Consider the following 26,626-nt stretch of genomic DNA (forward strand, 5'->3'; position numbering starts at 1 on the left):
AAACCATATTTTATGAAGACAAAATAAAACCACCTAGAACTATTGGAATCTGAGAGAAAAGTAAAAATATCAAAAAAATTTCTTCCTAATTCTAAATTGCCCATTATTAGGTCTCTGAAAATTCATGATATAGTTTTAAATTTAATTTGCATTATTAATATTATTTAAGGCTAAACCTTCAACAAAACAAATAAAACCATGATTTATAGCAATTGCCTATTTAAAGTTATAAATGCTCATACTGAAATTTTAACAATCAGCTCAGTTTTAAACTGGTTCCAGCACATCTCTGGTTCTGTTGACAGAGTATTGATGGAAAGTGGTTTGGTGGGTAATGATAGACATCAGAAAATTTTTAATATGTAAAAGAAAAAAGAAGAAATATAAAATACTTTTCTTCTTATTAAAATTTGCCTGTAATTTATAGAAACTTCCTAAAATACATAGCATGTAAGAGAAGTATATTGTTTCTTATTGAATCTCCTCCAACTTTTGAAGTATCTTGGTTGAATACCAAGTTCAGAATTAGTTTTCATTGTTAAGTCATTGAATTTTTGTCCAACTCTTTGTGATCCTATTTAGAGTTTTTTTTTTTTTTTTTTTTTTTTTTTTTAATGAAAGGTACTGAAGAGGTTTACAATTTTTTTCTCCACCTAATTTTACAGATTGGGAACTGAGACAAATAATGTTAAGTAACATTCATATTCACACTGTTATTCAATGTCTAAGAGCTTATAGTCCTAATATACTTTATTCACCTTGATCCACATATAAATATATATGTACATATATACATATTAGAAAACACATTAAAATGCTTGAAGCATCAATTAGAAAGCCATAAAGTATGATGAAACACTTCAAGTCTGTGCGTTGATGAAGTGCAGGAACTTGGAATGTTTAACTAGGAGAAGAGAGGGGAATAAGAGAAATGGTGATAGTTGTTTTCTAGTATATAGGGTTATCATATGGAAGATATTCCAGTTGGCACAGAAAAAGAACCAGCAATTGTTGCTGAAAGTAACAAAGAGAATAATTTAAGCTTAATATATGAAGGCAAAAAGGAAGGGGATGGAATGCCATTAGTTATGAATAGCAAGTTTCCTACTTTGACTGGAATCTGAAGTATTTTAGATGACAAATAGAGAATTATATATTTTATCTTAGAATTCAGAAAGAAAGCCAATGGACTTTCCTGAATTGGGATGAGTTGAATTGGAAGATAGAGGACCTGAACATTTCTCTTATTGGCTATATTTTGGTGGTGAACCTTGTTCAGGTGCAAATTGGAATAGATGACCTCTAAAATACCTTCCAAATCTAGAATTTTATGAAATTGACACACAGCAAAATAAAATAATTTAACCAAGGTCATGTAGCTAATTAAAGGCAAATAAGACTTGAATCCAAGGTCCCCTTGCTTATAGTTCAGCATGAAATCAATTATATGTATTTTCGTCTTATTTTAAACTATTTGAATAGACATATAAGGTTGTGCACAGATAATGAATTAAAGGTGAGAAGGTAGCTAATATGAGACTCCCTTTTATTGAAAAAAAAGCTACTAATTGTTATGCAATCTTTGATAATGAAATCTTAATACATTAACTATATAAAACCAGAAGTAGCTGGCATCCTAGCAGATAGTGTTGGACTTGAGTTAGGAACTTCTGAGCTTATATCTTACCTTAGACATCTATGACCCTAAGTAAGTTTACTTAATCTCAGTTTCCTCAACTAACAATGGAGTTAGTATGAGCACCTACCTCTCATGTTTGTTTGTTTGTTTGTTTGGTTGATTTTGTTGTTCTTGTTGTTTTAAGATCAAATAAGACAATATTTGTAAAGAAAAAAATTAAAAAGTGCTTAGCACCAAGCCAGACCTATAGAAGGATCTTTGTCTATTCATGAATATCAATGTATCTCTCTATCTCTATCTATCTATCTATCTGATCTATTTATCTATGCTTATTCTCCTTACCTTTAAGTAATACAGTAATACTATAATTCAAATAATATGTATAATAATTATATCTTAATTATTATACATATTATTTGAATTATAGTTTAAAAGACATTTAAACTTAAACATTTCCTTCCACATTTATTACATATGAAAATTCACCTTATTTTGACTTTCATCCAGGTATGTGTCCTCAATTGAAATAGTAAAAATAATGAACTAATTACCTTTATGAGAGAAGACCTCAGTCTATTTTCTTTTTTTTTTCTTTCTTTCTTTTTTTTTTTTTTGAGGCTAGGGTTAAGTGACTTGCCCAGGGTCACACAGCTAGGAGTGTTAAGTGTCTGAGACCAGATTTGAACTCGGGTCCTCCTGAGTTCAAGGCTGGTGCTCTATCCACTTCGCCTCCTAGCTGTCCCCAGCCTATTTTCTTAAAATTGATTAGAGGCCATCTGGAAGTCTTATAGTAAGTGTTCTGAGTTTATCATTTCATTATGGTAGTAAAGGGTAAATAACATTTCCTCCTCTCACGTTGATTAATTTCTATATTGCATTTTCCAAAGAAGCCTGCATTCTAAAGCCACAAAAGTTAGTGGTAATATGGTATTGCAACTATTTTGACATCTGTAGAAAATGAACACAGTACATTCTCAAATAGAATATTTTCAAGAACTTTTTCTCTCTTTATTTGTTCATGGATTCCTTTAATACATAGTATTTTGTATAATTCCTTCCAGGTATGATAAATTCCAACCCATATACAGTGATCATATTAAATGTTGACTGCCTTAGATGAAAGACCCTGTAAGCCTCTGTTGGAATGTTGTTGACACAACTTATACCCAGGATCACATAGTTATTATGTCAGAAGTTAGGACCAAAATGAAATTTATTCTAATTTCAAAATGAGCTCTTTATGGAAAAATAAGAAAAGGAACAAAAACAGGAAGAAAGAAAGAGAAAGGCAAATAAGAGCTAAAGACAAATTATGTCTAGATATTCTTGCACAAAGTAAAGCCACAATGCTGGCAAAAAGGGTGGAGGGGATAATTATCTTTCACCTTTGTCCTTGCCTTTAGAACAAGAGTCAATAGAAATTATCTTCTAAAAGATGTCAATACCCCTTGGTAATGCTCCTGTGGCTATGTTTAAACTTTATCTAGGATAATTGCCAATATTATTCCATAGGGAAATGCCCTTAAAAGATAAAATGTTCCATGGAGTCAAGATGTGTTTTCTGTGAATCCAGAATTTTAGGAATGGGGAAAATTAGGATCATATGCTACATTGTAGAATATATTTGGATGAAAAAGAGGATCATCTAGAAAAGGAACTCTTGTATGATTTAATTGCAATCAATGACAGTCTACCTGTACTATTTAAAATCTTAGAAAATTGCCCATGATCGCACAGTTATTATATCAAAAGTTGGGACTATAATTCAATCCCTTCTAATTTCAAAATGACCTCTAAATGAAATAGAAGCAGAGGAAAAAAATAGGAACAAAGAGAGAGAAAGGGAAAAAAAAGAACTAAAAATATAAAAAAATTATCTGATGGGGAATGGTAAAGTGCCAGCAAACATTTTTTTCTCAATAACATTGAGGTTCTTGAATGTTTAGACTTCATGTAGATAGATTGTTCCTATTTTTAAGACATTTGACAGCTATAAATTATTCCTTTATATAGATTTTCAATCATGGTTATTTTACTGACTGGCAAGTTAAGTAACTTCTTGGCAAGTGAATTTTTTAGAAGAGAAATCCTACCTTTATGCTTCTAAGTCCTAAAGTCATAGATCTCTTGAACACTAACATTTCTTTTACAAAGAGACACATACCTAAAAATTAGAATTCAGCAAGATCACATAAATTTTAAATCTCCATGCAAATATGCTCACACTATTGTCAGAAACTCTAATATTGATATGCAGCTTCCATTGAAAACTGACCTCAATTAACTGATTTTTGTTTAATTTTAATCATTTTTATTTACCAGATATATACATGGGTAATTTTACAACATTGACAATTGTCAAACACTTTGTTCCAAATTTTCCCATCCTCCCCCCCACCCCACCCAGATAGCAGGTTGATCAATACATGTTAAATATGTTAAAGTATAAATTAAATACAATATATGTATACATTTCCAAACAGTTGTTTTGCTATACAAAAAGAATAGGACTTTGAAATAGTGCACAATTAAGCTGTGAAGGAAATCCAAAATGCAGGCGGACAAAATTAGAGGGATTGGGAATTCTATGTGGTGGTTCTTAGTAATCTCCCAGAGTTCTTTTGCAGGGTGTAGCTGGATCAGCTCATTACTGCTCTATTGGAACTGATTAGGTTCATCTCATTGTTGAAGATGGCCACATCCATCAGAATTGATCATCATACAGTATTGTTGGTAAGTATACAATGATCTGGTCCTGCTCATTTCACTCAGCATCAGTTCATGTAAGTCTCTCCAAGCCTTTCTGAAATCATCCTATTAGTCATATCTTACAGAACAATAATATTCCATAATATTCATATAGCACTTTATTCTGTCATTCTCCAATTAATGGGCATCCACTCAGGTTCCAGTTTCTGGCCACTACAAAGAAAGCTATCACAAACATTCTTGCACATACAGGTTCCTTTCCCTTCTTTAAGATCTCTTTGGGATATAAGCCCAGTAATAACACTGTTGGGTTAAAGGGTATGCATAGTTTGATAACTTTTTGAACATAGTTCCAAATTGCTCTCCAGAAGGGCTGGGTGTATTCCCAATTCCACCAACAATGTATCAGTGTCCCTGTTTTCCCACATTCCCTCCAACATTTGGCATTACCTTTCCCTGTCATTCTAGCAAATCTGACAGGTGTGTAGTAGTATGTCAGAGTTGTCTTAATTTGCATTTTTCTGATTAATAATGACTTGGAGCATCTTTTCATATGGCTAGAAATAGTTTCAATTTTTTCATCTGAGAATTGTCTGTTCATATCCTTTGACAATTTATCAATGGGAGAATGGCTTGATTTCTTATAAATTAGGGTCAGTTCTGTATATATTTTGGAAATGAGGCCTTTATCAGAACCTGTGACTGTAAAAATGTTTTCCCAATTTATATTTTCCCTTCTAATCTTATATGCATTAGTTTTGTTTATACAAAAACTTTTCAATTTGATATACTCAAAAATTTTCTACTTAGTGATCAATAATGATCTCTAGTTCTTCTTTGGACATAAATTCATTCCTCTTCCACAGGTCTGAGGGGTAAACTATCCTATGTTCCTCTAATTTATTTATAATCTCATTCTTTATGCCTAGGTAATGAACCCATTTTGATCTGACCCTGGTGTATGGTGTTAAGTGTGGGTCAATACCTAGTTTCTGCCATATTAATTTCCAACTTTCACAGGAATTTTTGTCAAACATTGAGTTCTTATCCCCAAAACTGGGATTCCTTGGGTTTCTCAAACACTAGATTATTAAGGAATTGATTATTTTGTTCTTTGGACCTAACCTATTCCACTGATCAACTAGTCTATTTCTTAGCCAATACCAAATGGTTTTGGTAACTGCTGCTTTGTAATATAACTTTAGATTTGTTATAGCTAGGCCACCTTCATTTAAAATTTTTTTCATTAATTCCCTTGAAATTCTTGAACTTTTGTTTTTCCATATGAACTTTGTTGTTATTTTTTCTAAGTCATTAAAATAGTTTTTTGGGAGTCTAATTGGTATAGCGCCAAATAAATAGATTAGTTTAGGTAGTATTGTCATCTTTATTATATTTGCTCGCCTTATCCAAGAGCAATTAATATTTTTCTAATTGGTTAGATCAGACTTAATTTGTGTGGAATGTGTTTTGTAGTTTTGCTCATATACTTTCTGATTTTCCCTTGGAAGATAGATTCCTAACCATTTTATACTATTGGTAGTTACTTTTAAAAAAGGAATTTCTCTTTGTAACTCTGTTGGATTTTGTCAGTGACATATAAGAATGCTGATGATTTATGTGGGTTTATTTTGTATCCTGTAACTTTGCTAAAGTTCTGAATTATTTCCAATAGTTTTTCAGTAGCATCTCTGGTGTTCTCTAAGAATGCCATCATATTATCAGCAAAGAGTGATAATTTGGTTTCCTCTTTACCTACTCTAATTCTTTTAATCTCTTTCTCCACTCTTATTGCCAAACTAGTATTTCTAATACAATATTGAATGGTAATGGTGATAGTGGGCAACCTTGTTTCACCCCTGATCTTAATGGGAATGGTTGCAGTTTATCCTCATTACACATGATACTTACTGATGGTTTTTAATAGATGCTACTGATTATTTTAAGGAAAACTCCATTTATTCTTCTACTCTCAATTGTTTTTAATAGAAATGGATGTTGGATTTTATCAAATGCTTTTTCTGCATCTATTGAGATGATCATATGATTTTTGTTAATTTGGTTATTAACATGGCCAATTATACTGATAGTTTTCCTAATATTGAACCAGCCCTGCATTCCTGGTATAAATCCTACTTGATCATGATGTATTATCCTGGGGATGATATCTTATTTAAGATTTTAGAATCAATATTCATTAGGCAGATTGGTCTATAGTTTTCTTTCTCCGTTTTCAACTTTCCTGGTTTGGGTGTCAATACCATGTCTGTGTCATAAAAGGAATTTGATAGGACTCCTTCATTCTGTATTTTTTCAAATAGTTTATATAGCATTGGGGCTACTTGTTCTTTGAATGTTTGGTAGAATTTACATGCAAATCCATCTGATCCTGGAGATTTTTTCTTAGAGCATTCATTAATAGCTTGTTCTATTTCTTTTTTTCTGAAATGGGAATATTTAAGCAATTTACTTTCTCCTTTGTTAATCTGAGAAGCCTATATTTTTGGAGGTGTCATCCATTTCACTTAGGTTATCAAATTTATTAGCATAAAGTTGGTCAAAGTAACTCATTATTTCTCTAATTTCCTCTTCCTTAGTGGAAAGTCCCCCCCCTTTTCATTTTTAAGATTAACAATGTGATTTTCCTCTTTCCTTTTTCTAATTAGATTTACCAAAATTTTATCTATTTTATTGTTTTTTCATAAAACAAACTCTTAGTTTTATTTTTTAGTTAAATAGTTTTTTTTTACTTTCAATATTATTAATTTCTCTTTTTAATTTTAGAATTTCAAGTTTAGTATTTTATTGGGGGTTTTTAATATGGTCTTTTTCTAACTTTTTAAGTTGTAAACACAGTTCATTGATCTTCTCTCTCTATTTTGTTTTCGTTTTTTTTTTTTTTTCTCTATTTTCTTCAAGTAAGCCTCTAAAGATATAAAATTTCCCCTTATTACTGCTTTAGCTGCATGCCACAAATTTCGGTATGATGTCTCATCATTGTCATTATCTTGAGTGAAATTATTAATTGAGTCTATAATTTGCTGTTTCACCCAATCATTCTTTCAGATGAGATTTTTAATTTCCAATTACTTTTTGTTCTATTTACCCCTAGTAGTTTTTATTACATCGTGATCTGAAAAGAGAGCGTTTACTATTTCTGCCTTCTGCATTTAATTTTGAGATCTTTATGTCCTAATATATGGTCAGTTTTTGTATAGATTCTATGAACTGCTGAAAGTATACCCCTTTCTGTCACCATTCTGTTTTCTCCAAAGATCTATCATACCTAATGTTCCTAATATTTATTTACCTCTTTAATTTATTTCTTATTTGTTTTGTGGTTTGACTTATGTAATTCTGAAAGGGCAAGGTTGAGATCTCCCACTATTATAGTTTTGTTGTCTATTTTTTTTTTTTTTGCAACTCTCTTAACTTCTCCTTCAGGAAGTTAGATTCTATATCACATGGTGCATATATACTTAGTAGTGATATTGCTTCATTGTCTATGCTATCCTTTAGCAAGATATAGTTTCCTTCCCTATCTCTTTTGATTAGATCAATTTTTGCTTTTGCTTGATCTGAGATAAGGATGGCTACCCCTGTTTTTTTTTTTTTTTTGTTTTGTTTTGTTTTGTTTTGTTTTGTTTTTTACTTCACTTGAAGCATAATAGATTCTGCTTCATCCTTTTACCTTTACTCTGTGTGTATCTCCCTGCTTTAAATGTGTTTCCTATAAACAACATATTGTAGGGTTCTGACTTTTGATCCAAGCTGCTATCCATCTCCACTTAATGGAAGAGTTCATCCCATTCACATTTATGGTTAAAATTACTAATTCTGTATTTTCTGCCATCATATTATCCCCAGATTATGCTTTTTCCCTTACCCCTGTGAACCCCTTCTCCATTGTTAAACTTATGAGCCCCACTTGCATCACACAGCCCTCTCTCATAATATCCCTCCCTCCACCCTTTAAATCTCTTTCCCTTTCTTGTACTCTTCCCTTATTGTCTTTTCCTTTTCCATTTTCCTCTCCCTCTTTTTAATGAGGTGAGAGAGAATTTTCTACAAAACCAATATGTCAATTATTTTCTCTTTGAGCCAATTCTGATGAGTGTAAGGTTCACATAATGTTCTTCCTCCTCTCTAACTTCCCTCAGATATGATAGGGTTTTTTTTTTGCCTCTTTGTGGGATGTAGTTTCCCTCTTTATCTCCCCTTTTCCCTTTTTCTGACACTATTGGCTTTCCATTTCTACTTTCCTTTTTTTGTTATATCAGCAAAATCAAATTATACATGTAGTCTTAATGTATATCTACAATAAAAATACAGTTCTCAAGAGTTCCTTTTACCTTTTTTGGCTTCTCTTGAGTCCTATGATTGGAGATCATTTTTTTTTTGTTGTTGGTTTAGATCAGGTTTTTTCCTTAGAAACAAATGAAATTCATCTCTTTCCTTAAATGTCCATCTTCTTCCATGGAAGAAAATGCTAAACTTAGCTGGGTAGTTTATTCTTGGCTACATTCCAACTTCTTTTGCTTTTCGGAATATCAGATTCCAGGCCCTTCAATCCTTTAATATAGAGGCAGCCCAATCTTGTGGCACCTTGTTATTTGAATTGTTTTTTTCCTGGCTGCGTTTAATATTTTTCCTTACTCTGATAGTTCTGAAATTTGGCCACAATGTTTCATGGAGTTTTTGTTTTGTTTTGTTTTGTTTTGTTTTGTTTTGTTTTTTAGGGTCTTTTTCAGAAGGTGTTTGATGAATTCTTTCAATGTCTATTTTACCTTCTGGTTCTATTACCTCTGGGAAGTTCTCTTTGATGATTTCCTATAAAATAATATCTAGGATCTTTTTTTCATTGTAATTTTCAGGAAGTCCAATAATCCTCAGATTATCTTGACAAGTAGATATTTGACATTTTTCTCTAGATTTTCTTTTTTTTTTTTTTTGGTTTTGCTTGACTGATTCTTGGTGTCTCAATGAATCATTCATTTGTATTTGTTCAGTTCTGATTTTTAATGAGTTATTTTTCATTAGCTTTTTTACTCTTTTTGTATATGTTCAATTGAGTTTTTAAATGAGTTATTTTGCTCTATGGAATTTTTTCCATTTTACTAAATTTGTTTTTTAATAAGTTATTTTATTTTTCCAATTCACAAATCCTACTTTCTTGGGAATTCTTCATCTTTTCCAATTCACAGATCCTATTTTCCTATGATTTCTTTACCTTTTCCAATTCCCCAATTCTGTTTCCCTGCACTTCCTATGAATTCTTTACCTTTTCCAACTCACATTTCAGGCGGTTGTTACTCTCTTGCATAGCTTCTCTTTCCTTTCCCCATTTTTCTTCTAACTCTCTTTTGAGATTTTTAATAGTCTCTTCTAGGAGAGCGTTATTTGGGGAATTGTCTGGAGGTTGTTTGTATTAGTGTCCTCAGTGGTGGGAAGCTTGCTCTCTTTCTGTATAGAAGGTATCAATCATTTTCTTCGTTTTTTTTTTACTCATTTTGTTTAAAAGCCTTCAAGGTCTGCCTTCAGGGCAAGGAGGTTACCAGCTTCCTCTGCAGAGCAAGGATAGGTGTATGGACAATAACTCTCCTCTCAATGGGCTGCAAGGAGCAGCTGAGCTGCAGGAGTACTATAGGAAGAGTTCCACAAGGAAGTGAGTAGGCCTGGGTAATGAGGGCCAGGCTTTGTAAGTGCCTTGCCAGGAACCCTGCTGTGAGGGTTAGCAACTGCCTTGGGGCTAAAGGTTAAGCAACTAAAGTATCACTACCACCCCTAAAAAAAAAAAAAAAAAAAAAAAGCCAGCTTTGAGTATTATCAGTGGCCCTATCCCTCACTGCACCAGAAGTGTCTCTGCCTTGGTAGCACAGTAGAGCTGGGGACATTCCACTATCCCAGGACAACCCCAGCACTGTGCAGATGAGAGGCTGCCCCAGGCTCTGCCCCTACCATGCAGGTTTGTGACTGCTCCCCAACAAGAGGCCCTAGCTGCAGAATGCCATGAAAAGCTGCGCTATGGTCTTTGCTGAGTCACTTCCAGTCCTGGGTGGGCACAGCCAGATCCTCTCAGGCTGTGATATCCTTCAATGTACCCTCCACCCTAGGCTCCAATTTCTCTGCTGGTCTACTATTCTGTGACCAAAACAAAGCAGTCAGGCTATGGCAGAGAGCTCTAGGTAAACCTTCCAACCACAGAAGCCACCCTGCTCCCAATACTATCCCTGCCCTATGCTAGTCTGCTCCCACCAATCAAGACAAACCTTTTCTGGTGATATTCCAGATTATCTTCAGCTGGTGAGTTGTTGTACTTCCAATCTTTGTGAATCTTACCAGTCTAGCTCTATTTTTGAGGCTGATTTTAAAAATTGGTAATGAGGGTATGAGAGGAGTTCAGATTCTCATGTGTGCCTTCTCCACCATCTTGGCTGTGCCCGTCAATTTACTGAATTTAATTATTTGAAATCATATTTAAATTTATTCATCTATGCCAATTACTTAAGCCTTGGAGTAGAATTACAAATTCACAAAACTAGGGTAATAAAAACCATATTTAGAAGATTAATATATATTCAGATTAACTTTAAGAAGATTTCCCTTTTCCTACCAAAATGTATTGTTAATAAACCAAAATTAAAGGGTCTTATTACTGTACCATAGGACTGCTCAGGGTTTGTCAAATTTTAATATTAAAAATCTTAGATTTTTATTTTTCAGCCAAAAAACTCTCAAATATTTGTAATGTATAAAAATGGAGAAGTAACTTTGTATTTAGGACTTCAAAGGATTTTAGATAAATGAATCTCTTCCTGAATCTAGATATAATACCATGAGAACAATTATAGATATCCAAGGTAAAAAGAAATAAAAAAAAATTCTGGGATCCATAAATTATTGGAACAATAACATTGGTAGAAATTATTTTTAAAGTCACATTCTATAATTGCTATTGATCAATCTGTTATGTTCTTTCAATATGGATTGTGCTTCTAGTTTATTAGGCAAAGATTATTCATCATTTCAAAAATTATATGCAAACCTAAAGAGTTAAAGGTTAATTAGCATTTCTAGTGAAGAGTCAAATATACTGATTTCATTTTATATTATTATTAGGTGCCATGAATTCTTATATTAAATCCCTTAGAGAGAAATATCCTTTTTGAGGACAAGTCAATGCTATATAATTAATGGACTCCAACTTTGACTTAATAAATATTTAATATTTGGGGAAAAAATAAGCTAATCCAGAAACAAAAACCCAACTATTAAATTAAATCAGATTACAAACTTTGTTTCTTCTTCCTGCTGAGTCACAGTTATCTCCTTGTATAGTGCTGCTCACTTATTCTATATACATAAAATTTCAGAAAAAAAAATCTTTGAAACCCTTTTGGCAAAATAAAATGATGCCACAAAGAAGATATGTTTCAATTGGCTGAATGATTTTGTTATATTTTCAGGATATTAAGTTAAATTCAGTAAAAATACTGAACTAATAATTATACTGGGAGGCTTTTCCAAAAATTCTATTGTATGGAATTCAAGTTGGATATTTTGAGAAAGAACAATTTGAGGGAAAGGAGGAAGGAGAATGCTTAGCTTTTGCCTTAGTCAGGAAAACAAACAAACAAACAAACAAACAACCAGAAGACATACTTTTGCTATGAGCAGGACCTTGTGAGCATCAAGGGATTAGCTGTGTGTTTCTCAGTGGCAGTATCTGCATCAGGAATCAAGAATAAACAAACATACAATATAAATGGAATGATTTTAGGAAGGCATGGAAAGATTTGCCTGAAATGGTGAAGAGCAAAGTGAGCAGAACCAAGAGCTCACCTTATACAGTAATAGCAATATTATTTTAAAAGTGACTTTGAGCTAGTAAATATTTTTATTCTAAACATACACATTAAAAATAAAGGACATATGATGAAAAAATGCTATATTATCCATAGGGGGAAAAAAAAAACTAATACATAAAAGAATATATAGAACAGTTTTATACACACACACACACACACACACACTCAAACACATATTTATCTATGTACACCTGTTTATATCTAACAGTGGCCAACAAAAAATACAAGATGATTTTATTGTATATGTTAAAGTAATTGTAAGTTGTACATAAAAGATTTGCACTGTCATGTGCAATTATCTTTTAAAATATAGAATATTATGGAAATACTTGTTTTAGTTGAAAATTTTAAAAAAATTATTATGAAATCTTCTAGCAACCAGGAATTATGAATAAGCTTTGAATGTTTGGAATTTCTAAAATTAAGACCATTTCTGCCTATATTGTTCCCCTGTGGAGAGTTTAATGCATTTCAACAATAAACATTCCATTTTCAGGATCAGAAAAGAGTGAAGTTCATAAATTTCAATTGTTCCCACTTTTTCATCCATGTTTGTATATTCTTCTTGTCATAAACTCCCAAGAGATAAAATAAGTTTCTTCATTTTATTCTTCATTTATTCTCTAATGTATTCCTTTCCCCTATTCTTTTAATCCTTTTAAAACAAAACCACATAAAAGTCTTAAGTTTGTATCAACTATTCCCATGACCCTTCTAAACAATGAGGTTCTCAAGAGACACTTATCTCTTCATGCACTGTTAAAATCTAACTACTTCAAGATTGTATACTTTTTTCCCAAAGATTCAAAAGCATTTATCTTTCTAGATTTCTCTTTACTCATATATTAGCATCTCAAAGGATTTTGCTGTAACTCTGAACTCATTAGATAGAATACTTTTAAGTCTTTTCTTTTATAAGGCCTAACCACCTCTTCCCCAAATACCTTTTGGATTATAAACCTTTCCAGGGAGCAAGTTTCTGTCATAACATTTCATTTATTATTTATTTGTTTTCAGAAATAATGTCCCAAAATTGTATTAATGTTAAAGTCTAATTTTCTATGAACCTATTATTTTTTAGTACTTGAACTTTTTATTTCTGGCTACATGGTGTGTTTTTTGATCTTTAAAAAAAATCTACAAATATATATGAATGAAATCAATTTTTGTAGTAGCAAAAAAAAATCTGAAAATATATAAGTACCATAACTTTTAAGTGTTTGGCTTAATTATGGCATCCAGATATGATGTAATGTTATTGAACTATAAGAAATAAATATGACAAATTTTGGGAAATCTGGGAAATTACTGAACTGACAGTATGAAATGATAAGAACAGTAAGAAGAAAAATAAGTTTGAAAGACCAAAGAATTTTAATCCATATAATTGTCAAAAAAAAAAAAAAAAAAACTTATAAAATGGTAAAATTACCAAGAAGTAGGTAAATGAGATAGATATTTTCAGTCTTTGCCAATGTGTTGGTTTGTTTTGTCTGATAATTATTATTTATTGTAAAGGAGAACTTCTTTGAACCAGATAAGGTAAGATACAGAGATAGAGAGAGAAAAGGAAAAAAAAATGGACTATCAGTAGGAACATTTACTTTATTTTAATTGGTGAGGCAATCGGGATTAAGTGACTTCCTCAGGGTCACACACCTAGGAAGTGTTAAGTGTCTGAGTCCTCCTGACTTCAGGCAGGTGCTCTATCCACTGTACCACCTAGCTACCCCATGTAGGAACATTTTAAATACATAGAAGAAAACAATTTGCATGATGATAATTTTGTTACTATTGTGAAATATTTTATATGTACCTGAAAAAGCAAACTACATAGCAGGTCATATTTTCATATTCCACCTTCTTTTTGCTCATACATAAAATATTTTGCTAATTTCATAATTAAATATTTTTAAAATTAACTAAGGATATACATTAATAAACTTCAAAGAGGGAGCAGTTATTCCCCTATTATGAAGAAGCTTTATAATTGTTTTTAACTGTGAATTTTTCATCTAATAATTTTAAGTGATATTGTTTCCATCATGTTGAGGAGAACTGATTATTTCTACTTAGCCACTCCCACATTTGTGGGAGAACTCTTTCTGAATTCTTCCTTTCAAGTTTGACTTTTATGTAAACATGTGCATCATTACGTAAACTATATGCATCCCATTTTCCTTCTAAATGCTTATGGGGAAAAAGAATGCAAAAATATAGCATAGGAGATTTCTCCCTCCCTTAAGATCAATATCAAACTTGCCCCTATCAAGAAAACTGATTGATATGTATCAAAGTATTGGTCTTGATTTATATGCTTTTTATGCTTTGTGGAATGTATAAAAATAATAATCAATAAACAGATACAATAATAACAATATTCCATTTTCAAATCTAAGTCTGTCACATTTACCATTACAATTATTAGTGATATATATGTGTGTATGTAAATTTAATTTAGGAATGCTGTAATAATACTGGAAACTATTGCTTTAAAAAAAACTAGAAGGAAAAGAGACAAATTTAAGAAAATTTTCCATAAAATTTAAAGAATTTAAGCAGGATTCCAATTCCTCAAAAGTGTGTGTTTGTGTATGTAATCTTCCTCTTAAAATGTAAGTTGCTTCAGGACAACTCTATATTTAGCTTCTATTATATTTCTTTTATTTATATTTATATGTGTTGGCTCCTCTTTTAGAAGATAAGCTCCTTGAAGGCAGGGATTTTTTTTAAAGTACTCTTCTAATCTCATTTGCACTGACAGGCTGGGTCCTCATTGGAAAAAGTGATTATTTTTACAAGTTCTAAAAGATATCTCTGAGAGATTGAAGGTTGCCTTTCTAATTCTATACAGAGGTTATAAGGTTCATTGAGATGCTTCTTTTTTCCCTACCTGTAATTATTTTTATTAATTGATATCATCTACTGACATAGGTTTAGTCATTTAGTCATATTCGACTCTTTATGACCTGATAGACCATAGCATACCAGGTTCTTCTATTCTATACTACCTCTTGAAGCCTGTACAATTTCATTTTGATTGGTTCCATGACATTATTTATTAATTTCAATTTCTGCCATCCTCTTTTCCTTTTACCTTAAATCTTTCCCAGCATCATTGTCTTTTCCAATGAATCTGATTTTCTCATTAGGCAACCAAAGTATTTAATTTGCAGATTTAGTATTTGACTTTCCAATGAATAGACTAAATTCATTTCTTTAAGTATTGCCTGATTTGATTTCTTTGCTGAACAAGGGATTCTTCACCACAATTTGAAAACATCAGTTCTATGGTACTCAGTTTTCTTCATATTCCAGTTCTCTCAGTTATACATTGCTACTGAAAAACCATAGTTTTGTTTATATAGACCTTTGTCAGCAAGGTGATGTCTTTAAGTTTTAGAATGCCATTTAGATCTGTCCAAGGTCCTCATGTGTAAAATGAGCTAGATAAAGAAATAGCAAACTACTCCACTATCTTTGGCAAGAAAACCCCAAATAGGATTATAAAAAGTCAGACATGACAGAAAATGATTGAACAACAACAAAAGCAGATTTAACATAACCTTCCTTCCAAGGACCAAGTGTCTTAATTTCAAGACTACATTTACCCTTTGTAGTGATCTTTCAGCCTAAAAATATAAAATCTGACCCTGCTGCCATTTTTTTCTCCCTACATTTGCCAGGAAGTGATGGGACCATTTGCTAAGTTCTTAGTTGTTGAATTTTTTTTTTTCTTTTCTTTTTGATGCTAAGCTTCTAGACATAAAGGGATATTTACTAAAGTGTTGCACTAAGAAAAGTTGACACAAACCATTCCTCCTGCTGAAAATCTGTGACAAACTCTCTCATGAGTACAAACAAAATCCAGAGAGTACACTCCAGCTTGGAGGGCATGTGTGGCATAGGGTGAATTGACATATTCCAGTTGCTAGAACTCCTTTGCACTCCTATAGGACTCTTAAAGTTCTCCTTAGGCATGGTGTAGCTCTTTTTTCTAGGTTTCTTATACTCTTGAGACTTGCTTTACTCAGTGTGTCTAATTTGTTCTTGTTTCTGATACAGATTATTAAAGCTATTACTGTCCTGGAAATGCTCCTAAAGATATGAATGAGTCCAAATCTTCTAATTTTCCACATATTACAAGTTGTTTCACTAGTCAAAGGCACCTAGACTCTATTCTTCTGTCTCCTTACCAAGCAATTTATCCTAGGAAAATATCTGGAGCCTCTCTTTTCTTTGTCACTATTAGAATCCCGAGTTTCAAAATTATCTGTTAATTCATACAAAATGGGAAGTGTGCCTGAGTCTCTTCAGTCAATAATATACAAACTGTGGAGACTCATTAAATTTCATTCAATGATTTTCAAGGAATTCTCCCATATCATATAGTTTTTTAGTGAATGATTGATTGATTGATTCAGTAGAGATGTCTAGACCTTGGTTTATGCATCTGATCTTGGTTTATACATCTGATTCAATTAAGAAGTTCCCTCAGGCCTTTACAATTACTGAATAGGGGTATAGAACAATCCAGTTTTTTGCATACATATATCCCTAGAGTCTAGCTAAGGGAAATAGCAACAGCAAATAGCACTCAAAAGTGGATGTATGATTGATAAAAATCAGGTGATTGATGTCAACCAGAGAAAAGTTAGAACTATCATATTTTGTTCAATTGTTTACAATATAGTTGGAGGAAATTGAAATGTAGACACCTCTAAATGTATAGAAAATCATTGAATGGTAATCATCCATCTAAAAATCACATGTATTCAAATAAACATTCCAAATGCCTGAGCAATTCTGTTTGGAAATTTTTGGATATGTATCTATTTAGTATTTTAGTAGAATAAATCATGTGGCAGTCTGCAACATACTTGGTTTTTTGGGTAAGTTTTTTTTTTTTTTTTTTTTTGGTTTGTTTTATTTGTTTTTAATCAAGACCCATCAATTTTGTGGCTTGAAAAATTCATAGTAACACAGATTAGCAATTGCTTTTTAATCTATTGTCTTAGAGCAAGGGTACTTAAATTTTTTTGTTGAGGGGAGGGATTTGATGGAAGGATCTCTTTAACTATCTGGTAAAGTCAATTGAACTCTCCTCAGAATGTTTTTAAATTCATAAAATAAAGCACAGAGGATTACAAAGGAAATCAGATATATGGAAATAAAGTTGTAATTATTTCCCCATTCAGGTTCATGGAACTCTTCCAATTATCCCAAATTGAAAATCTGTGTTATACAAGGTTGCACTGAGAGTTTTCAATGTTTTGCCTAAATACATCTGTCTCTTTCTCTCTCTGTCTCTGTCTCTTTGTTTCTATCTGTCTATCTCTCTTTCTCCCTCCTCTCTCTCACACATACATATGCTTATACATATGTAATATATACACATAGAGATGGGTAGATATGTATATATAATATCTACCTATCCCTCTCTATTTAATATTTCTATATCTATTTATATAATTATAGTTATACATGCATATCTGCTGTGTTTGCATTTTAAAAGTTTTATTTCCCTCAAGTCCTTGCATCAAGAATACTTGGAAGCTTTCTTTCTTTAAAGTTCAATCCCTTCTCCCCCCCACCATCCCCCCCCCCCGGTTTATATTCAGGCTTTATGGTTGTTGTTGTTATTGTTAAAATATTCTTGCTTGTAGGCCTATATCCTTTGTACGATTTTATTCTAAGGTCTCTTTTTTTTAAATGATGACTACTAAATTTCATATGATAATGATTTTGACTGCTTAATAGCTGATCCCCAGCCCTTTCTGGCTATTCCCAAAGTAGTTTCATATCTGTTACCTGCAAATGCTGCGTTTTTACAATAAGGTAGCTTGTTTATATTTTGGGTTATCTTTCAGAAGTTAATCAATAGGTTTTTTTCCCCCTCTTTGCACTTTATTCTGTAATTTAAAGAGATTGGACAGTTTTTTCTCTCCCCCCCCCTCTCTTTTTTGTTGTTGTTGTTGTTGTTTTTTTTTTTTTTTTTGAAGTTTTGAGCTATAATATCTAAACTTGGTCATGGCTTTCATATAGTCCAGACATTCTTATTTTTTTTTCTATTTTCTCTATTGTATAGATCAATTACTTTTGATATAGATTAATTTACATTTTTTTTCATTTTTTCAGACTTTATTTTGACATTTGCTCTGTTTTGGTTTCTTCTCATGGAGTTATTAACTTCTATTTGACCCAAACTAATTTTCTGATAGTTTATATAGTTGGATAAGATTTTATGTTTCTTGTATTAAATTATTTATTTCCTTTCTAATTCTTTCTTGCATTCTCTCATTTCTTTTTGCATGTTTCCCCTCTAGTCTTCTCATTTCATTTACAAATAATGATAATAAAAATTAAACTTAAAAATTAAAATAGTTTATCTTAGCTCTTTCAGAAATTCCAATTGAATTAGTGCCCAAGTTGTGTTTTTCTTTGAGATTTTGCTTATAGATGTTTTTAAGCCCTTCTCTTCTTTTGGATTTCTGTCTAGAATGTTCATGATAGCATAATAACTTTTCATGATGAAATTATTTTTTTTGTTTATTAATCATTCTTCTTGACTACTTTCTGAATTGAGACTTTTCAAAATTAGGGATAGGCTTTGAACACTCCTCTAGGGAATGTCTGGCTTAGTCCAGTTTCTACCTTCTTGTTATTTCAGAATTTTAGGCTGAGGGTGTGCAGGCTTTCAATGCTCCCAAAGTAATTTGATCTTGGTCAAAGTCTGATTGTTTCTTTCCTTTGGGCTGGGATTCTTGCCCTGCTTGATTCTCTGCATGTATCAAACTGGGATAAAAGATAGAGCTGACACACTATTCTACTCCTGGACTCTAAACTGCCTATGTGCTTCTTGCTTCTGAATTTGATGCTTGCCTAGTCCCCAGGCTAGGGCACAGGACTGCTCCTCATTTGATTCTCCACCATTAGGGATGGGATTCCTAATCAATCTGCCTTGGATTTATAACTCTGACATGGATGGTGAGTAATAGAGCTTCCAGATAGCACCTGCTTATGAATGATACATGCTTGGGATTTCCAAAGCTGGATTGGAGATGGTTTTTTATTCTAGTCAATCTGTCCTCATGCTGACATGCTCTGCATTGTTCATTCATGGACAGATTGTGTCCATAGACCTCTCTATTTATCTAAGTTGATCCAGGAGAGGAAAAAAAGACTCACTGTGATTATTTTTTTAATATACCAAAAATAATTTTGTCTGGAACATTTTTAGATCTATTTGGAGGAGTTATACTGGTAGAAGTTCTTTGTAATTCTTACCACTCTCCCATCTCTTAATACAATTGATTTTAATTTCAGTTGAAGAACCTAACACTCAATATTTCTGGGTATACTTCTGTAGTACCATTCTAGTGGAAGGTATACCAGGAGGAGATTTTATGCAACAAACCACCAGTGTGATTATTTAATGCCAAGAGAAGTGGCAAAGAAAGTTGAAGGGAAACCCATTAGTCAAAGAAAGTTTAAATTCTTGAAGAAAAATAGCAATGTTATTAAAGCATTTCCCCAACAAAATGAATATAATTAGGACAGTCAGTGATTTTTCTAAAAATCCCTTTTAACGTAATTAGCAAAGACTCACAAAAGTGAGCTTCTCTAATATTTTGAAATTGTTTCAAACATGTTGAAATTGAGTATACCTGTAAAATAGATTCATCATATTAGAGGCCAAATAATTGTTTTTAAATGTCATTTAAGCAAAATAAATTTGAGTATAAGGTACAAAGCCTTTAGATAGAAAAAGGGATTGATAAATAGATAGATAAAAAATAGGTAAAATACACATATATAATCACACACTCAAAATCACATTTCTTTAACTAAAATTAATGGGCTAAAAGAATTAAGTTTATGTTGAGGAAAAATATATTGGTAAAAAACCTTTCAAAGATCATAGAAATCCTCTTATTTTCATGCATTGAAATATGGAATTTTTCCTTCATCAGTCACATAACAAATGCATTAAAGTGTCAGGAAGCTAAAATATATGCCAACAACATGTTACTCTTTAAATGTGATTACATGAGAATGAAAAAGCTGATTGTATTTACTTGAAGGAAGTTCTTTTATCCTACTGAGTTGGAGCCTTCTTTATACAAAAGCTTGAGATTTAATGTATACAAGATTTGTGGTTAGATCTTTGGCTCTGCTCCTGAATTAAACTGTTATATCTAAACATTTCAATTGTACTACCTATATTACTGCCCATTAAGGTCTCTAAAGTTCCTATTGCATCCCAAAAAAGTATGCACTATTTTGCTGAGAAATCTTTTGCCTCCATTTACCAATTTAGAAAAATTTTGGCCTAGAGAGGGATATACTCACCTGTTAGTTTGTTGTTTGTTTGATTGGCTTTTGCCATCTTATGCTTTTAACAGACTGGATATTGAATGTACTGTGCCAAGAAGTTATGAACAAGTAATTTGCCTGATTTCCTTCTATTGTGCCATAGTTCTCTTTTATTGTTCTGCCTCAGTTTCCCTAATTTTTCTGCCTTGCTTTCCCTAAATTCTTCTGCCTTAGTTTTTCTATTTGGTCCTGCCTCAGTTTCCTTAATTATTCTGCCTCAATCCTCTTAGTTGCAACCTCCTCCCTGGTTTAACTCATAGGTTATAAATTTTCAATGTGTAAACTCAAAAAGGGGAGTCCAGACTTTCTATCTCTTGCTAGACAGTTTCTTATCATCCCATTTGTAAGAATTTATGGTCCTACCCTCCCCCCAACATGTCAGAACCGGATTGATGGTTCCTGCCTGGAGATTCCCACTCACCAAAGTTTGAACTCTACCCCCCTGCCTTTGTTTAGCCACTGTGTATAAATATGTCATGGTGAACTCACTTCTCTGCTGGATACTGGATTCTTGGAGATGATAGTCTCATTCAGCCTTGGGACCAAACCATGGATCCATTTGGTCCCAGTGAATCTCTCCCTTTCAAACAAAATATTTAAAAACTCTGTAATCTCTACCGTGCCTCAATTTCTCCGGCATTACACTTTTAATCAAAAAGGTAGAAATTATTTCCTATAAAACAATGGTGATAACAAATAATATTGTTCAATTGTCAAAATCTTTATATTCCATACAGTAATGTGTAACTATATTTATATCAGGGGATAAGGGGGCAATTTTGTTGGCAGATATTTTATTTGATTGTCCTTGTTGAAATAATAACACCTATTTTCACAAAATTTGAGCTAGTTATATAAAAGATTATGAAAGTCATTTGGCTTCTGATATCCTAAAGAATAAAGTGCCTATGAAAAGCAGATCTCCAATTTTAGTGAAATTTCCTTTTATCTCTATGAATACCTTTCTGACCAATGATGGCTAGTTGCCTTGGTGAATATGGGAGAAAGAAGTATGATGAGGAAGAAGATGCTACCTAGAAACTTCTCATTCTACTTGATTTACAAGAATATTTTTTTTTCTACCAGAGTATCCACTTTGCTCTCAGCTATAATTCCTCCCCAATTTGCACATTTATTTCACTTACTACTAACAGAACCCTTATAGGCTATTATGATATCTTTTTTTTAGGTTCTAGTTAGAGCTAACACTGATAGATCTTCTTTTGGAACTTTATCCTGGAATGCTTCTACTTCATATTATTCATTCACTGTATAGTAGTTTTTCTTTGCTTGTTTCATTCCTGTTACTGTTAGGTTTTAGTCTTAATTTCTAAATTTATCCTTATAAAAAGGAAGAAAATAGTTGAATTGCTGCTAAAGTGATGCTTTTTCCAGAACATCTTATGAAATCCTTCAGTTTTAATCATCTTCCCCAAATGCTCTCAATTTTAGAGCTTTTAGAACCATAAACATAGAATCTTGGATTAAGGACTGGGGCAGAAGCACCAAATAGATGGGTCATTTGCAGAGACTGGAGATACACACCCACTGCCAGCTCTAGAATCCCTTTACTCTTCATGTAGTTTCTCAAAGCCAGAACCCACACCATGAGCCTTAAGCAGGGGTAAGAAATAGGTAAGTCAAAGACAAATGCCAGTTATTTGGTAAAACTGGTAAAGATAATTGGTTGTCTAATCTGTTATTCCAGTATTGCTATTTCAAATCTCTTTTAATTATGTAGTGACTAAAACCATCAAAAGTCTATAATACAGTAGATTAGAGTGTAAGTAGTAGGCAAATATACTATAATTAATAGTGAACTTGTGTACTGTTTCTTTTTCTCATACTCCATGGAGAATAATTTTATAAATACTTTTTTTTTACTCATTTAATTGTTTTTCTTATGGTTCATTTGTCTTTGTTTGAGAGAGTGAGCTAGCCAAAAACCTTCATGCTTTCTTTCTCATTTATCAGTCTAAGTCCTTATTTTCATGGACTTCTCTATTTAGTCTATTGCTTATTTATTGTCCAGTGGCTCTTGTTCCAATTATCACTCCTGATTTCTATCTAGGTCTGATTTTATAATTATGGATTTTTTGGGGGAGTAAGGTACAACTCATTGAAAGTAAAAAAAAAATTGCATGGAAAAAAGTGGTATCATGATCATCAAAGAATGGAATATATTTCTGCTCTAGAACTTCCCTTTCTGGAAGTCACTGATTCTGATCTTCTATACTGGGTAACCTACGCCTCATTCCACTCTCCTTTTTTTTGTTGTTGTTCTATCCCACCTCAGGAAAAAAGTGTGTAATTCCTTCCCAACATATATATCCTATCACTGCAGAAACTATTCAACTTCTTTTTTTTTTCCAAAAGATAGATTTATTTAGGAGAAAGGGTTACAGACAAAATGAAGGGATACAATAGATACCAGGAATGGAAAATATCAAATAGAGTTAGGAGACCAGATACACAAACAAGAGTTAGCTAGAATAAGGAGAAAGGCACTGAGTGAGAAAGTATCTTATAGCAGGCTCAGTCATGAAGAAAACTTAGCCAACAGTAAGACTTTTTGATTGACCTTCAATCCTTTTCTCCACAACAAATTATTAATATTAAGCTAAGTATGAAGACAATAGAGAAACTGAGCTTCATTTGCAAAAAGAACTCCCTACATCAGAGTCATGTTACAGTGTGTCTAACTACTGATCAATCCAATATCAGTTTGGAATGCTTTGCCATAGGTTGGACATAAATAATTCCTATGAACTTTGGGGCAGACTCTCTGACTTTATACATTTTGTGTTTCTTCTGAGCCAATTCAATTCTGCTTTGCTCATAAAGCATAGCACTTTTTCTAATGAGAGCATATCATGGTGGTGGTCCTATGCCAGTGTCTCCCATGTCATCCAATCAGTTCTAAAGTTCTTATGAGAAACCTTGATAGTGTCCTTGTATCACTTTTTCTGACCTTATGAGCACTTGTGCTGTGTGAGTTCTCTATAAAATAATCTTTTTGATAAGTGTACATTTGGCAATCAAACAATATGGTAAACCCAACAGAGTTGTGTTCTCTGCAATAGAGTAGGAGCAAGCACATTATAGAAACAAAGATTTCATAAAGATCAACAAAATCTATATAAAAGAATCAATTTATTATTCAATTTTCCTTTTTTTCTTCCTCATTTTCTTCTGCCAAACCTTTGATCATTTCCTTACTTAGTAAAATTTTCACCAACATAGAACCAAGAGTGAAAAGCAAGAATAATTAGAGATTTAAGCAATTCTTCACTGAAAACAAAACAGTTCTGCTGCAATTTTTCTAGGATGAGGAGACTTTTCTTCTCTTCAACTTCCTTAGGTTATAGACCTTATAGGAGATGTTTTTATGTTATTCTCTTATTAACAGTAATTTTGAGCATTCTTTCCTATGAGTTTTGAAAGCAAAGGAAAAAAATGAAAGGGTTTGTTGAGTGTTTCATATGTGAAAATCACTAGGGATACAAATTAAACAAATAAAGAAATTCATAATAACAAATAGCTGATTTTCTAGTGAGAGACAAAACATATGGAGGAATCTCCTACAAGTTTTAGGGAAAAGTTTCATGATGCCCAGGGTACCATGAAAAAATGGAATCCTAGGATAGATTGGAATTCTCAATATTAAAGTAACAAGGATACTTTTTCTGGATTAATTATGATGAGGCCTTCTTTTTTTCTTTTAGATAATGATTTTATTATGTATTTTCTATAATTCTCTACACCTAATCCTGCTTATAAAGCAATTGAAATTTTGTATTTGATAAGACTAAGTGCTTATTTCATTGGCTTAAAACTTCTTTGTTTTTTTTTCCCTTCATATTTAGTGTCAACCATAGAAAACTAATAAGTTTGTATTTATTGAGTCATTCAAGTTTCTTGATTGTGTTAAAAGCTATAATAATATAGATGAAATATCTAAAATGAATTACCCATCAGAAGTGTTCCTAATGGGCTAAATTTTCTAACAATCATCAATGATTCAATGAATATTTTTAATGCTACTTCACTTATATGCCAATATTTATAATAGGAAGCATATAAAAGCATGAAATTTATTGCTACATCACAAATGGGAGACTAGAAATAAATTGACTATTGGTACTACAATATGAAAGTGCTTATTTGTTATCCTTTTAATTGAGTGTCTGAGTCCAGCAGTAGTATTTGCATATGAAAATAATTTAGATTTATTAAAAAGTACTCTATTTGTTATACTACATTTTATATTAGGTGCAAATGAAATTATGAATTATAGATATTGTTCTGAAAAAAGTATCGATTAGGCTTCAGGTAGATGTATTTTTGCTAGCCATAATGAGATCTGGAAACAGTAAAATATAGGACAAAGATTTGAAATTGGAGAAGTGCAATCTGATAGGTGACTCTAGGCTAGGTTATAGCAAGCTCAAGTATGGGGATTATAGTCATTTAAATATTGTTTGCTCTGGGAGCATTTGAAGGACTCTGGAAACAAAGAAAGCCGGTTAAAAGTTAAAGTCTTTAAGTAGAGAGGTTAACTTAATGATACTGAAGTATTATTCATAAGAGAAGGTAGAGAAATCACTTTAAAATAAGGTAAATTGAAAGGATGTCATAAATTAAAGAAAATATTTTTATGGAATATTGAAACCTTAATATCACCAAAGACAAGGATTGAAATGAATATTCAATTTCAAGGTAGATGATCTGAAGCTCAAGGATGTTTGAGCTCATTTCTTCTCTAAATACCAAGATATCAAAACATCATATCTTCTCTGGCTAGGGCCCAAGTGCAGAGGATTGTTTAAGTAGTAGTACAAAAAGTGATTGAAAGTCATCAAGTCACTAAACACTTGCTAAGTACCTTCTATTTCCCAGGTATTCTGTTAACTGATGAGCATGCAAAGACATATAATATGGTCCCAGCCTTGAAGATGTTCACAATTCAATGGAAGATACAACATTTAAAGAACCATGTACAACCAAGATGTATATTGAAATAAATTGGAGATAATCTTAAAACGAAGGCCCAACTTCAACAACAATACTATATGATGATCAATTCTGATGGACTTGGCCCTTTTCAACAATGAGATGAACCAAATCAGTTCCAATAGAGCAGTAATGAATTGAACCAGCTACACCCAGAGAAAGAACTCAAGGAAATGAGAGTGAACCACTACATGGAATTCCTAATCTCTCTATTTTTGTCCACTTACATTTTTGATTTCCTTCACAGGTTAATGGTACACTATTTCAAAGTCTGATTCTTCTTGTGCAGCAAAATAACTGTTTGGACATGTATACATATATTGTATTTAACATATACTTTGACATATTTAACATGTATTGTCAACCTGCCATCAGAGGGGAAGGGCTGGGGGGAAAGAGCAGAAAAGTTGGAACAAAAGGTTTTGCAATTGTCAATGCTGAAAAATTACCCATGCATATATCTTGTAAATTAAAAGCTATAATAAACAAAAAGGAAGGCCAAACATTAAGAGGACTGTTAGTCAAAAGGGGCTTGAAGATCCAGAACTAGAAAATGGGAAGGTATTTTTTTTTTATATAAATGTTGATCTTTTCTATAATTTGGACAAACTGAATGTAATAACTAAAGACTGAAAATTGAGAGTGTTTAAATATAAGTTGTAAGGCAACTGACTCTAGGAAAAAAGAAAATGTGATTAAGAGATATGGTAGTTTGTCCATGGCCTTTAACATTACCAGTTTTAAGAATGTTTAAATCCTACATTTGGAAAGATTCTAAGAAATCATCCATTTCAAAATCAGACTCGATGTAGGTATTATCTTTATAATATACCTGACAAAAGATGTCAGTCGTTTCTTGAATGCATTTAGTGATTGTCTCATGTGACAGTTAATTCTTTCTTTAAAGCCCTATTTTTATGCAATTCCTTATGCTAAATTGAAATCTGATCCTTCCTGGTTTTTACTTTTTGATTTGTAATATAAAATTGTTAAAGGATGACATAAAAACTCATCATATGAA

This window comes from Sminthopsis crassicaudata, chromosome 1, assembly GCF_048593235.1.
Source record: "Sminthopsis crassicaudata isolate SCR6 chromosome 1, ASM4859323v1, whole genome shotgun sequence".
Taxonomy (NCBI): domain Eukaryota; kingdom Metazoa; phylum Chordata; class Mammalia; order Dasyuromorphia; family Dasyuridae; genus Sminthopsis; species Sminthopsis crassicaudata.